The following is a 13437-nucleotide window of genomic DNA, read 5'->3' as shown; positions in this document are numbered from 1 at the left end:
GGTGAAAGCATTTCAAGTTCAATATCAAGATTTCATGTGTTTGATTGACTTTTTGGTGATATCATTTACATCTCATTTATTTTGTTTCTTCAAATCAAATTTTAAATTTTCTTTAATTGGTTATCCAATTGATTGAATACAATAAGTGATTTTAGTGTTTGGAAAATAGTGATATTGTATCAATAAATTAATCTTCATTGCTTTGAATGATTGATAGAAGAATTATAAAGAATGCATTGGTTAAGGCATTGGTCTATTGATTATTATTTTGAGTCTTCATGCTAATTGTAGAAAGGACATACATCCAAGTGACAAAGGTCATCAAATTTATTATACATTTATATGTTACACCTACATACTTTTATCAACATTTAAAATCATTGAAATAGTTAAATTTCATAAACTATCTACTCTAAAAAGCCTCTAGGGTGTGAGGTATAGGTCCACTAGCCTTGGTTCTGCAAAGCCAGAATTGTAGAGGTTTGTATTTAGTTAGAGTTAGAGTGGAACCTATCAGTTAGAAAATTTCTATTAGGAATTCCCATAATTAGATCATCATTCCATAGGAAACCTAATCTATCAATTTGGGCACCAAAAAAATTGGCGACTGTACTAGGGAGTTGTCTACATAATTAGGGATTGTGAAGTAACCCAAAAAATATTAGGTTTTAGAAAATCATAAATATAGAGCAAAGAGTTTGTGCACTTTTTTGGAGGGTATATTCCTTTGTAAAAGGATGGCAACTCTATTCGAAAATATTCTAGTTGGTAGCTTTGCAAAGGGAGAAAACTCAAAAGGAAATGGTTTAAGTTGTACTATGATATAGAAGTTGATCTATATTACACCATGAAGGGAGCACATAAACACCTTTTGGATGCATTTTTCAATTTGGAATGATATGAAGGAGAATCTTGGGCACATTTGTTTATAAGGATGACCAATATTTTTTGGAAAGCACCTTTAGGCATCATGCCTTCATCTAAGGAATTTACCAAAAAGTTTCATGAATTAGGAATTTCAGTAGCTGGATCCTAATTTGAAGATTCTTTTTCAAATATTACATGAAGATTATGAAGGACCAAGTTGTATATCTTCTTTGGATGTATTTTGGAACTTAGCAAAACAAGAGGATGAATGTATAGTACAATTCTTTATAAGGATGTTTAATACCTATCAAGAAATACCTTTAGAATGCAAACATCTATTCTTTGATGTTATCAACAAAATACAAGAACTAGGTCTCTTATATGATCAGAAACTCCTTACATTTCTCAAACCGATCAATGAATTGGATACAAAGGATAGTGAATATATGACTAAAGCATAATATGGGTCAGATGAAGTTTCAAATTAGGATAGAGATAAAAATACTGGATGTTATGAAAAATAATATGCCTTTGAAGAGATTTTTATGACAATAGATGATAGTAAGCATGAAAATGAGGAGGGTGATTCTCTTAGTACATAAGAAATCTTAGCCTTGCTAGATATGGAATACAAAAAATATGTTGAGAGAAATAGCTTAAGTTTTTTCTCAATCCACCATGATGAAAAGGTTGATGGATCAACATATACTCAAGATATTATGGATGAAAACTAAAATTTGTAGGAATCATGTAGTGAAGATGAAATGGAATTATTTACAACATATAAACATAAAGAGGTTTTAGAAGAAAAATTTCATGGAGATATGTCTGAATTTTCTATGTTCCTAAACCCATTATTTGAAGATGAATCATTATGCAATCAAACCCATAAGTATCATAATGAAGATAAAAGGCTTAGTGATATTGTTGAAGTCACTGAAATTCATGACATGTTCTCAAAAAATGATGCTTGCACCAATTCATCATGTGAGCAAGAGTTATTTCAAACTTGCCAAAATGGTATGTGTTATCAGTAGCAAGTTGAAGTAAGTATTCTTAAAAATCCTTTTGAAATTATGTTTGATAATTTCAACTTTAGTATTTTCTCATATATATTGTGTGAAATGGAGAAGAAAATTAATATCAAAAAGAAATATTTGTTCCTAGGATTTCAAAGAATAGAAATAAAAGTTTTCAATATCATCAATAATGATTCTTATAAAGTTCTTGAGAATATTCAAATGAATGATATGATGATTTATTATAAGAAGCTAAGTATTTTGAATAAATTATATTTTAGATATAAGCCTTTTTACTTCACAAAAGAGTTTAAACCCTAGAAATTATTTAATGAGTAAAGTGATAGATACTAATGATATAAGAATTAGACTTTTTCTTTTACATGATCAAAATAGGGTTTTTGATAGAGGAAAAACTAGACATTTCCTCTTGGGGGGCCTCGGGCCTCCCTTTTTTTCTACACCAAATTAGGAATCAATCCTTGGTTAGAAAGAAAATTGTTTCGTAAAATATGGATTGACTATGCTCTCTCATCTCCAATTCTCAAAGGATCAATGGTTAAAAACCAAGTAAGTACATATCACAGAATGCAAAATCTCTCAAGTATGTACTCTTGGAACCCTAATTCTTTTATGTTTGAAGCTCCTCTATAACTATTCTATGTCAATTATTCACACAATGTTATCATAAGATGAGATGAGAATTATTATATATTCATTGGCATCATAATAAGATCTCGAGGGTATATGGTCTTATGCTAAGTTTCTCTAAAATTTCTTTTATGTGTGACCTATAAAAGTTGCAATATTTTGATGACTTAAATATAATATAATTTGATGTATGTATGATTTTAAATTTTTATTTAATAATACATTAAATGATTTTCCTTAGTGTTCGTTTATGCATAAATGACTAGGCTATTAGAGATTGGGAGAAACTGAATTAAAGCAATATGTTCTTCTCAATTAGGTTCTTATATTTAAATATTTCTTTGGAAGAGTGTTTTTTTATTCATTTGATGAAATCCATCTCATTTTCATTTGAAGTATATGATTAAATTCAAATATTAATTAAAGAGCATTATTTTTTACATATTATGTTTTTGAGATGGGGAATAATAGATTATCACTATCTCAAGAAAGCTCCAAGATGAATCTCCTAGTATAGCAAAAAAAGATTATGCAGGAAGCATAAAAATAAATTTCAAACATCCCTAAATTCCTTTGTTGACCTCTTACCATGAGAATGTTGGTGATCACATTAGATTGAGTCATAGGTCACTAGATTTATGAATTTTAATTACTCATGAGGAGGGTATGGTGAATGGAGATGATGAAGGCAGTGACTCTTCAAGCATTAGATTTTATACAGATCTAGATGAATGGGATTTGTTAGATGATGAGAACGATTATAAAGAAGATGCTCATGTTGTGGGTGATTGCATCAAGCATGTGCTGAGGAACATACCATCATCAATAGTACCAACCCCATGTTATATTGCACTACTTGAATCACATAGAATGGAAGGAAAGGAGGCTTGGATCACTGCGATGTGGTTGGTTGTTGTTGAGACATTTCTAAGCCAAATCATTGATTGTTACAGAGGTGATTACTCACACATATGATAATGTTCTCCAAACTATGATTTTATGTAAAAAGAAGATAGGATACATTTGCTACTTTGTAGTGGTACCTTGATTGGTCTCACAATAAGGCGAATTGATTCAAAAGAGGTTTCAAACCAAAGCGATCAAGGATGAGTTCGTAATACAAAGAGCATGCAGGTATAATATGTCATGAATATGTCTCTCTAAACATAGAATACACAATGTGAGCCCACTATCACAAACAATTGTGACATCTACCATCTATCCATTGAACTATCGTGATGAATTATAAAAATAAAAAACAAAAAATGATCTGTTGTTGGTATGTTTGACACTCAAAAGGAATATTGAATGATTCTCTCTAGCTTTTAATACTCAGCCATTGCGATCATGATGTAAATTCTTGAGGATATTAGATGGATTGAAAATGGTTTGATAAACACTTTTTACCCATGCATTAAGTACCCTGACAAAGGAAATCACATTATTTAAACTAGATAGAGTAGTGATAAAGGATGATGAAAATTATTATTCTATCTGCTCAGTCTTGTTGTTGGATCTAGTGTGCCCTGAGCTTTTGTTCTTAAATCATTCATTTCTAATACATGACAAGAAAATATTTCCTAAGTCGACACGGTTCATCTTCAAGATTTTATTTACACATTGACTCATTGATGAATGTATAATTGGTGAAGATGTTGCCAGCAACTGTTAATATCATCATGATGCAGCTGCATTGGAATACACAAAAGCCTACAAAATTGGTGATGTCATGAATCATACAAATAGCCACATAAAGAACTTTTCAAAGTTAAGCTGGAGTGGTGTGAAGTTTTAAATAAGCTTCAAGCAAACCCTAAACCTAATGCTATCACAGATCGCAATTGGGGAAATAGTAATATAGCGATGAGTGATGGAGGAGATGATCGCTATATTATGCAGTGATACGGTAATTAAATTTTAAAAGGGATCTCTATGTACTATAGAGATAGGTTGGCAGTGATTTCGGATCGCATTTCAAGAAAATAAGACATAGCGATGAGCGATGTTAAAAGACTGGATCGTTGTAGCAATAACGATAAGGTTTTCGGTGAACAAAGGTAGGTATTTTTAATGTTGGATTTTATTTGTTTTTATAAAGAATCTTTATTGCGATTGAATTATTATTTTCTTTTTATATATCAAATATTAAGAGATAATAAATCTTTAAATGGAGGTTTGGTATGATATTTCCCATCCCTATTTTAAAATGTTATTGGATATTTTCTTGACAAAGTATTTTTCTAAATGGGTAAAAGTACAAAGCTATGTCACTTTCTGAATTTGAGAATTTCTATATAAAAATCAATTTTGTCCAAACATGTGATCTAGATAAATTCTTTCAAGTTATATATGGTCTCACACTTTTTCAATTGAGAATGTTTATTAAATACGTGTTTTATACTAGTTTGTATCCAATTACTAAAGAAATACAATTATTTCAGAAAAGTGGTGTTTCAATAACTCTTACTATTTTTTATGATATTTTTTTAATAACATATAAACACCATTTTATAGAACTTAGAGTCAACAATGTTCTCATATAGAGTTTATAGTGTTTTAATTAGATATAATATATTTTAATTATAAAATTCTATAAGCATGTATTTTAACTCTCGAAAAGATGTCAATTTTGAGAAAGAAAAAATATTAAATCATATCAAAAAAAATTAAAATTATATAATATTCTAGAGGAGAGTCCTCTTTTAGAATGTATAATTTTTTTCCTGGTTAGAGTAGATTTGTTTTTTAAAATGTGGTAGGAGATGAATGTTGGAAATAATCCAAACTAACAAGGTTACTGAGAGGGGAGGGGTGAATCAGTAACCCTAAAACTTTATCCTAATTCTGCATAATAACATATTCACCATTCATCCATCTAATCTACTGTATGCATGAAAAGATAAACATTTATAACATATGAACACACTGATTTGGTGACCCAGAAACCTTCCAATTAGAAAGTAAAACTGGGGTGGAGATGGTGCCCACAAAACTTCAATATTGCAGTATAAAGTTGGCCTGTTAAGGCTTACAATTATCACTTCTGATGATCTGGCTTATTAGGAGCAAGTAGGATTGTTAGATCCACCTTGTTAGAGGATTTACAAATATACAATGAAGTATGCACTCTATTAGGAGATTTACAAAAGACTACTAAGTCTACCCTGTTAAAGGATTTACAAATTGATTCACCCATTAGAATGAAGCAGTGGATCTAGTTACAACTGATTGCTGATAAGATCCTTTATGCTCTGATCACCTGATGTGATAGATATAACTTTTCTGCACCAATGTTGACCTTGTTGTAGTTCTCTATTCTGCTACTGATTCGCTTTCTCTCTTCTCAAAAATATTGCAAAATAAAATCCTATCCAATTTCTTATTACTATACAAATGATATAATACATCACATATATATCATTCCAATATTTACTTAACAAGGTCGACCAAACACAAGTGAACAAAACATTACTGAGTTGGCCAAATGGTAGAAAACTCGGGTTCTTCAAACTGGCTCGATGAACTTCTAATACTCGGCATCCACTACAATACACCGCATCGTCATGCACTTGGTAAGAGTAGAGGCACGGTTCATACTGTCCATTGTAAGTAGCTTGAAACTCAGTAACCATTGGTGACTCGGTGAATATTGTGTAACTCGGTAAAAATTGAATCCATTGATAACCTTCTTCACTTGGTAAACACTGATTTCTTCATTTACCTTGTTTACTCAGTAAACACTAAATTCTTTGTTTACCTTGATCACTCAGTAAACACTAAGTTCTTCGTTTACCTTGATCACTCAGTAAACACTATGAAGCTCGGTGACCACTAACTGCTTGGAGAACATTTTTCTGCTCGGTAACCACTATGAACTTGGCAAACACTGCTGAACCGCCCATATGCTCGGTTTCCAAAGGAGTGCTCAGTATGAGCTCGGTAAGCATTTAGAATCAAATAAGTGTTGTAACTAATGACAAATATATCATAATTCCAACAATCTCCCCCTTTGGCATTAGTGACCAAAAACACTTATGAGCCAAAATTATATACAACATCTATCATACTGATGACTGATTCTGCTGAATATACATGGCTTCTTTACATATAACTCCCCAATATAATATACACAAGGTATTTGCATGAGTTATATGACTTTTATTTATAGTATCTCTTTGTCCCTTTTGTACATTTATCTCACCAATATTTCTTCCTGAGTATCTCTTTCTCCCCCTTTTTGACAATAATGCCAAAGAATACAATAATGTATTTACATAGAGACACCAAAATGTGAGATAAACTCAAAATGTACCTGGAGAATGAGTTGCAGAGTTTTATCCCAATTCTTTTGCAAGATTTTACATGTGGATAGGCCTACTTGAACTTCTGCAGAGAGTTCAATCACACGTTCTGCAACAGAGAAATTGTTGTCATGGATTAATGTTTTTGAATGTGCAATGTGCTTCTGCATTGTGTCCATGATAGGAAGGATCATATTCTGAATATCTAAGAATGTAGATTGGATCCTTGTCTCTTCTCTCAACAATTATGCCTGCTTTTTTGACAAAAATTTGATCTTGATGTGATGAGATGAGCTTGAACTGGGGTCAAGCTTCAGGTTTTATGCACTTGCCTTCAGATCCTCATCTATCTTATTCAATTTCTCTCTTATCTCCTTTGTATACTCAGTAACATCACATAGCTTAGCAAAAAGAGATGTTACATTATCAAAAAAAATTCAATGTTGGCCAAAATTGTGGTTAATTCAACCTGTTTTATTGCTATAAGCTGAGCAATTTGCTCAAGCACCTTATTATCAAACTTCTTTTCTACCTTCTCTATCAAATTTTCTTGATCGGAGGTATCCTCATTGGATTTATTGATTGCCTCTTCTAATTGTATCAAAGTGTGTTGAGAAGTATCAACATCAACACCTATAGCCTCAGTAATTATATTTCGGGCATGCTCAATTATTCTATATTCCTTATCCCTTTCAAACCTTAGCTACTTCTATGTAGCCTTCATCTCAATTAGTTTACTAGCATACCTCATTTTCAATGGTAGCATTTTCATAGTCAATCTTTGGGATTACTATCTCTGTGTCTAAGTCAATATCTTCAGGAATTTCCTTTCGAGTGATCATAAGCCTTAATGGTTTCTTTTGTTTGACTTCTGTGATGACTGGTTTGACCTTAGGAATAGACACAATAGTAGAGATGGAATGACTAGCAGTGAAAACTAGGATGCTTGAGGGTTGAGTGTCAATAGGAGTATATACCGAATCAAAAGCTGGAGTACTTGCCAAAAATGGTGATACACTCGATAATGCAGTATCTGAACTAACTGAGTCTGAAGTAGATGCAGATAATGCTGACAAAGTTGTAGAACAAATTAGAATTGACAAAATTGTAGAGCTTACTACTATACTGACTGATGATGATGGAGCTGAGGAGGCTAGCTCAGTAGCTGAAGAAGAGGGATGCAGCTCGGTAGATGAAGTGGTAGACACTTCCATTGATGATACCTGGAGCTGAGATGTGGTAGGTGCAGATGATAAATCTAATGTAGATGTTATCAAATCTGCTGAAGCTGACTCCAACCTTGATGATGTCACAGTTTTAGGTGGAGAGTGAGGAAGGGATGCAATCACTGCTGCTGTAATTTTCACTGGATCATCTTCCTCCTTATCTTCCTCTTTAGCTTCATCCTCCTTGTCTTCTTCCTCTTTATCTTCCATCAGTGCATGCAGCTCTCCTGGTGAGACTTTGATGGATGGAGTCCTCTCAAACTCATCATCATTGCTGCTATCATCATCTTTGATTTCTACTAGGTCTTCACTGGGCTTATGTAGATGATAGATATTTTTCTACATGTTTGTAGCATCATTTACAACATGTTCAATGTCTTTAATCAAAATAAAATAGGTGTGGAATCTGATCATCATTTTACCTTCATGGCTTTTCATTTCAATTTTTACTTCTGCTCCAGTGAGACTTGGTTGAAGATTTTTCAGGGATTGCTCATAAATATCTTTTACCATTTGGGTGGCTAACTCCCATCTCGATTGCAATCTCTCCAGTAGTTCTTTTGAGATTTGAGGGGAAATCTGGTCTGGGGAGTATTTCCATTTACCCATCTTATTGAGTACCAGTTCCTCAATCTGCATTTTCTCAGCATCTGTTCTAGTTTCAAATTTCAATGCCTTGAAATTTGTGATGCCAGCTCCTTCTTCCAATTGTTTAAGCCTTTGCTCGAATGTGGGTGCAGGCCTAACTAGTATAGGTTCCTGCTTACCTTTTTTGGTTCTTCTAGTGAATACTACAATAGGCTTTTTCTTAGGTTTGGTAATGATTACCTTACCTTTCTTCTTTGGTTGTTCTTTTGTAGATTCTTCTTCTCCTTTTTCTTCTCCTTTTTCTTCTTCTCCTCCTTCTTCTTCACCTACTTCATCTTCACCTTTTTCCTCGGTGAGCATAAGAGGACTAGTTGAAGTTTTCAATTTGGCTATTTTCTCTTGCCCTTGCTTATGGCCTATGGTAGCTTGATTTCAAGCTCAATTCTGGCCTTAGCTTCATCATAAGTTTCAAAAAAATTTTGCCTTGGGTCTACTGGCTCATTTACTAGTGCTTCTATAACATCTTTGGCTTCATCAATATTTACCTCATAGGGAAGAGGTTTCACCCATGCAACTCAGGGTCTGACTACTTGAATGTATACCTTGTCACAGTCAAACATGAAGCATACATCATCCTTATAATCTTTAACAAGCTTGGGAGGAACTCTGAATCTGTTATTCATCCTCTCTTTGAAATCTTCAAAATAGTTATCCATTACCTTATCAAAATTTATACCCATTTCTGCAATAAACTCATTTATCTCATAGAAAACTGAAATATCTTTTCTCCATACAACTGTACCTTTAGAAGGGAAAAACTTTTGTACATAGAAAAATAAACAAACAAACAAAGAACCAAATTTACAAGAGTTGGTTTTTGAGGTCCTTATACTATCCATGTTCTTATTTAGTTGTTTCAATAGCACATCTGCTAGGTCAAACTCCATATTCTTTTTCACAATCTTATAGGCTAAGTCCACAGCCTCACAGGGCACACTATTCAATCTGCTGAAACTATACATCTTATATGCAATTAAATGAATTCCAAATCTTAGCTCTGCATTAGATACATTGTTAAGTTTCAATCCTCTGCCATCCCATTCAACTAGGGTTAACTTTTGAAGTTCATTACGACTTAGGGTTTTAGTAGTTTTGGATTTGCTCAACATAGGTAAATTTGTGATCTTATGAATCATCTTCTTCGTTATTAGGATGGGTTTCTCTAACCACAACTGACCATTATGCACATGGCTTAAAATTTATCTTATCCATTTCATTTGAAAATTTCTTGGCAAGTGCGGGATATGGGTCAAACCTTTGGTTTCTAGATGCTTGTGCTCGAGTTTGAGGGTTCCATCCACACATAACTCGGCTAGGGCATTATCCATATCTAGTGTCCCTATTTCTTGAATAGTGCATTTGAAATGAGTATGAATTTCATTTATAAGTAGTACCTTTGGTAGAATTTGCGATTGGGCTCCGTGCGGGTCAAGTGGTTCAGCTATGGCAGGAACGAGCTTGAAACTAGGTGCTTTCCATTCTACTCCTTTCACAAGCATTTCAGAGCCTCTCTTTGCCTTGCTGTTGCTAGTGCTTGCAGTTTTGATTGTTGCTTGGTGAGTAAATGATTTCATAAAACAAATTATTCGTTGGAAAATTACTTCAAATCACTTGAACTCACTTTCGTGCTCTTGGAGATCTCTTCGCTCTGTATATTCTAAATTCGCGGTGAAAAATGAGATCAAATTTTTCCCTTTTTGATGAAAAATTTTCCATTAATGCTCAGGCACAAAGGTAGATGAGATGACCTAGGGTTTGTCAGATAGTCACTGACTTACTCGGTAAACCTTGCAACTCAGCAAACAAACAAAACTATTCATATTCTTGACCTAGCTCGATTAAGTCTAAAACCAACCTTGCTTGATAGATGCACCATAGTGAACTATGTCTTGTATCTGATATACTGACTTGCCATTTGTACTTCTTCATTCTGGAACTGCTTAGGATATTGCTTGAAGATGCAGACCCTGATCTTCCTTGATGAGTCTAATTAGAAATGGTGAAGTCACCCACTTCTTGAGTGACATTGCCATTATTTGAATTTTCTGGCTCAGTAGATTTAGGAATCCACTATTGTCTCATCTGTTTTCAAATGCTGTCAGCTCTGGCTTTCTTTTCATCTTCAATTCTTCATATGTTCATGCAATTCTTGGATATATGACCAAGTTCGGTACATGTGTAACATCTTATAGTAGTATCTTTCTTCCCAAGGTGATGCCTTGCACAGTTAATTCCAATATGTCCATATTCTCCACAATAATGACATCTGCACCAAGTATTGTAGTCCCAACCAAATAATGCATTGACAATTTTTTCTGCTAGATTGAATGATTTAGATCTACACTCGGATGCCTTGTGACCTTGTTTCTTGCATTTGTGACATTTACCTTCAAATTTTGGTTTCTTTTTGCATTCATTTGCTTTGTGACCATGCTGATTGCAGTTGTAGCATTTACCATTGAATTTTCCATTACCATTGCTCCAACATTTGTTTGATGTATGTCCTATCTTGCCATAGTGATTGCAAGTGGGTCTTTGATTCCTTTGAGCACCTTGTTTGGAGGTTTCATCTTCTTCCTTGTATCCAAGACCAGCTTTACCTTTTTGTTTATGAAGATTCTGCTCATTTTGCTGATTCAATTGATCCATATTTGCTTGAGATTTTATCATCCTTTCATTGACTTGCTTTTCAACATTTAAGTCATTTTCCAAACTTTCATTGATTTGTCTTTCAGATCTCAGATCACTTTGTAAGCTTGCATTGATTTGTCTTTCAGTGATTAAATCATTTCTCAAACTTTCATTCTTAGATCTTAGATTCATAATTTCTTCATTTGCATTAGATAGTTGACCTATAAGATCTTCATGCTGAAGGGATTGATTATTTCTTACCTCTAAGTCTTCATTTTCCTTGTTTCTCTATTCCAAAACTTCACATAGCCTAATGGATTGGATTTCTTGTTCTCTTTTGAGCTTTCTTACTTCTTCCTGCAGAGAACCATTCTTTTCTAGGAGTTCCTTGATTGCTTCATTGGCTTCATTTGAACTGCTTGATGGTAAAAGGTCTTCAATCTTTTCTTCAATATACTGATGATCATTCATTTTTCTTACAAGTTCCTTCCTTCTTTTCAAAGATTGAGAAAGATGCTCCTTTGCTTCTTTGAGTTGAGCCATGGCCATTTCCAGATCTAGCTTTTCATTTTCAATAGATTTGTCGAGTCTAAATATCTCCATTGTCCTTGATCTTTGCTCAAGCTGTCAAACTTTATCCTGAGAACCACAATGCTCTGATACAAATTGTTGGAAATAATCCAGACTAACAAGGTTACTGAGAGGGGAGGGGTGAATCAGTAACCCTAAAACTTTATCCTAATTTTGCATAATAACATATTCACCATTCATCCATCTAATCTACTGTATGCATGAAAAGATAAACATTTATAACATATGAACACACTGATTTGGTGACCCAGAAACCTTCCAATTAGAAAGTAAAACTAGGGTGGGGATGGTGCCCACAAAACTTCAATACTAAAATATAAACTTGGCCTGTTAAGGCTTACAATAGTCACTTGTGATGATCTGCCTTGTTAGGATCAAGTAGGATTGCTAGATCTACCTTGTTAGAGGATTTACAAACATACAATGAAGTATGCACTCTGTTAGGAGATTTACAAAATACTGCCAAGTCTACCCTTTTATAGGATTTACAAACTGATTCACCTGTTAGAATGAAGCAGTGGATCTGGTTACAACTGATTGCTGATAAGATCCTTTATGCTCTGATCACCTGATGTGATAGATATAACTTTTCTGCACCAATGTTGACCTTGTTGTATTTCTTTGTTCTGTTGCTGATTCGCTTTCTCTCTTCTCAAAAATATTGCAAAATAAAATCCTATCCAATTTCCTATTACTGTACAAATGATATAATACATCACATATATATCATTCCAATATTTACTTAACAAGGTCGGCCAAACACAAGTGAACAAAATATTACTAAGTCGGCCAGATGGTAGAAAACTCAGGTTCCTCAAACTGGCTCGATGACCTTCTGATACTCGACATCCACTACAATACATTGCATTGTCATGCACTCAGTAAGAGTAGAGGCACGGTTCATACTGACCATTGTAAGTAGCTTGAAACTCGGTAACCATTGGTGACTCAGTGAATATTGTGTCACTCGGTACAAACTGAATCCATTGATAACCTTCTTCACTTGGTAAACATTGATTCCTTCATTTACCTTGTTTACTTGGTCAACACTAAGTTCTTTGTTTACCTTGATCACTCGGTAAACACTAAGTTCTTCATTTACCTTGATCACTCGGTAAACGCTAAGTTCTTCGTTTACCTTGATCACTCGGTAAACACTACGAAGCTCAGTGACCACTAACTGCTTGGAGAACATTTTTATGCTCGGTAACCACTATGAACTTGGCAAACACTGTTGAATTGCCCATATGCTCGGTTTCCAAAGGAGTGCTCGGTATGAGCTCGGTAAGCATTCAGAATCAAATAAGTGTTGTAACTAATGACAAATATATCATAATTCCAACAATGAAAACTATCGTTTTTAGGTGAGTTGAAATTTGAACCATTACAAAAGAAAAAATATAGGTCTAAAGCTGATTTTTATTTTTGATTGTTCTAGCTATATAAGATATCTATAACATAGCTTGAGATCAAAGGGAAATAAGTTCATTTCCATCTAGTTTT

The sequence above is a fragment of the Cupressus sempervirens genome, chromosome 11 (assembly GCF_028749045.1).
Source record: "Cupressus sempervirens isolate cs-2001-9-10 chromosome 11, ASM2874904v1, whole genome shotgun sequence".
Taxonomy (NCBI): Eukaryota; Viridiplantae; Streptophyta; class Pinopsida; order Cupressales; family Cupressaceae; genus Cupressus; species Cupressus sempervirens.
This window is presented reverse-complemented; position numbering follows the sequence as displayed.